The sequence below is a fragment of the Lactuca sativa genome, chromosome 5, assembly GCF_002870075.4.
Source record: "Lactuca sativa cultivar Salinas chromosome 5, Lsat_Salinas_v11, whole genome shotgun sequence".
Classification (NCBI taxonomy): domain Eukaryota; kingdom Viridiplantae; phylum Streptophyta; class Magnoliopsida; order Asterales; family Asteraceae; genus Lactuca; species Lactuca sativa.
The window spans coordinates 68951447-68954876 of record NC_056627.2 but is presented as its reverse complement, the minus strand read 5'-3'; positions in this window follow the sequence as shown (position 1 = coordinate 68954876).

Sequence of the window (3430 nt, the reverse complement as noted above, 5' to 3'; positions counted from 1 at the left end):
CAAAAATGAAACCTTGAAACTGAAAATCAAAACTATAAAAGCAATATCATCAAACATTTAATTTCAATCCAGAGAATCCATCCCATAATCAAAAGCTAAACCTAGAAAACCGATAGTATCAAATCCAAAAAAAATGATAATATCAAACACTTCCAAAAATCAAATTAAACATTATTAATTTCCTGCCACTACAACTTGATCTTGAAGCCAGCGGCTAAGATTGGTGCTTGCCTAAACTTTTGTGCAATCTGATAGAGATTCTTGCAGGTCATTGTATCTAAATCATATATGCAGATTCAACAGATCAAGCTTCCATAGCTTTTTCAAGAACGAAAATAAATCTTAGTCACTGGTTGATCAAACAAAGTTAGTTTGGTTACATGAACGGGGAAGGTGGTGGTCTAGTTATTCCGATATGGTTTTGTCGTTGATAGGTTAAGGGGCTAGGTTATGTCATTGGTGGTGGAGGAATGCTCTCTTTTACTATATATATATATATATATATATATATATATATATATATATATATATATATATATATATATATATATATATATATATATATATATATATATATCCCTATTTAATAAACAAAACCATTCTGCCACGTGTCCACTCAAAACCACTCATTTCATACAAAGTTAAATACCAATTTTGCCACTCATTTCAATGTGGATTTTCGAAAATGGCCTTGATGCTCTACGCCTTCGAAATATCTTTGGCAATCACCGTATCTTCTTCTTTGTAACCCTAAGCCGTCAGTCACACCTCACCCATCATAAGGTATTTTCTTCTTTGTCATCACTTTCATCATCTTCAAAGATTTTGGGTTATAACGTTTTTGTCTTTCCGAGCCTTTTTTATTTATCTGGATTTTGTGTTTGAGGTTTGTAGATCCTTTTGTGTTTGGTGTTTCACCCGATAGATTGATCGTTCATCGGAATTGAACCCCTAGACTCGAACCCTAATAAGTAGCAAAGCCCAAAATAATACAAATGTCGTTGTTTTTGTAATCCAGGGTAGCTTTCATAGTTATCTTCAGGTGTTCAATGATTTGAATTTTAAAAACCCAAATCCCTAGGTTTAATCCTCCTATGAGAGCGGTCAAACCTTAAAACGAAAAGAGTAAATTACACGAATGGTCCCTATGGTTTAGGGTAATTTGCGTGTTTGGTCCCTAACTTATTTTTTTAACTCGGAAGGTCCCTACTGTTTGTTTTCGTTACGCGTTTGGTCCCTGTCTTAGCTAAAAAGACTATTTTGCCATTGATTTTTTAATTTATTTAGATAAACACACTTTCAATCCCACCATTTTCACCTTACCTTACCTACCCTACCATTTTTTCCTATTTAAATAATAGTATTTTTAGGTAAGATAGGGACCAAGCGCGTAACAAAAACAAACAGTAGGGACCAAACACGTAATAAAAACAAACAATAGGGATCTTCCGAGTTAAAAAAATAAGTTAGGGACCAAACATGCAAATTACCCCAAACCATAGGGACCATTCGTGTAATTTACTCAAACAAAAACCTACCATGTTCGTCTTTAGTTGCCGATTTGCATGTATCGTCACTTACTGACTCCATCCACCTCTCCTTCTCTTCTTTTCTCTCTAATATCAGTTGTGTTACAGGTCTGAAATTTGATTGTATAGACGCCTTAAAACTAGATGATCGGTAATTCGATATATTAAAGCTGGAAGGGTGAAATTGAGAGGTTGGATTATTGATTAAAATCGGTTCTTTTTGTTCTTGCTTGTAAAACATGGTATGACTATATGAATAGTTTTATAGTTCTAACAACCATAAAAGTGTTTTCTATGATCATAACGTTTCCATTTTTATACAATTGTTTTTACAAACCTTATGAAATGAAAGTATAAGCTAATAAAAACAGGATTAAGAAGTAAGTTAACTGCATGTGTTTGTGTGTGTGAAATAGGTTTAAGAGGGCATTTATGTCTTATTGCCCAAATGAGAAATTGAGTGTCTTATTCAACTCACAATTTCTCAACCATATAATTTTGTTTCAGTCGCCGTTACGAGCTCATGATGCATCCAAAGTGACCACATGAAAAGCTTATGGTATTAGTCAGTTTCACCTCTATTTTGTTTTCGAGCTTTGTTTGAATTTGATGATTTTAGTCGATTTATCTTTGTAGGAAGTATGCAAAATGTGTTGAATTCGTTGCATCCCTAAATCTACTAATAAAGGGTTTTGGTTAAAATAACGAATCAAGAAAACTATGTTTATTTGGTTTTTATAAGTTATACTTTCAATTTCATATGCAATGAAATTTATAATATTTGAAAGATGATTATGGGTTTTTGTGGTTTTAGGTTTAAAGAGGTTGCCATATTTAAATAAAACAAAGAATACAGGTAGATAATTTGTGTACCACATTCAGGTGTTGGTGTCACTGGTAAGAAAAAACTTTAAGCAAAAAAGATAAATGAATTTGTTATAGGATTACCTAAAAACCGAGTCAAGGTTATGGTCAAAGATGTATTCAAGAATTCTAATCAATTAGAAAGTCCTCCATCGACCCAAATGAACGTTGTTTCTAAAAGTCTAAAATCTTTATTTAAATTAATGACGATTTGATGGAATTTCGGGTTAAATTTATTGCTTACTATTATACTTCAAATCTCATGATAACCAATTTTTTAAACGTATTGACTTTACTGAAAAGCTAATCGTTAAAGTTCAAATATATGTAGATAATAAGTCTCAATTTTATTACCAAGAAGTTAAGAAAAAAGAAAACAACATGGCTGGAATTAAAATATAAAAAGTCAAATGCATTATATTTGCTCATTTTTCAAGGAGAATCTTTTTATATATTTAAGTTTGAAGCTGAAATGTAAAAATTAGGAAAACGGTGTATTTTTTTTGTTTGGTAAAGTACAATATATAACAGTGTACTTATGTTGCTTTGGTTCTAATAGCATCCTACTTTTATTTCTTACAGTTAGGCAGTTGTGGCATTTCAAGTTAGGGTTGTTTAAATGGGAAGTATGAGCGTTGGGTTTACAAAGAGGAAGCATAAAACTTTGAAGAACATTTTGTTGTAAATAGGAGTTTTTGTATTTGAAGTTGATCATGACATATTCAACTACATAAATATTGCAGTTCATTTTCTAATTTACTGTGTTGAATTCTCTGTTGTTGTTTTTTCTAAAGTTTAATACAGGTGTAATTATATTCATATTAGTAAATTATACGCCCAGTTTTTCAAATTTTATTTTTTGCAGTCTTATGTTTTCTAAATTTAATGTTTTTATTCTCAAAAGTTTAGATGCACTTATTTGTAAAAAATTTAAATTTTATGAGTTCTAAATTATATTGTAAAAATTGTAATTTTCTAAAAGAATAAGTTAAGATTGTGCAAAATACCCATATTTTACCTGTAATTGTATCTTGATA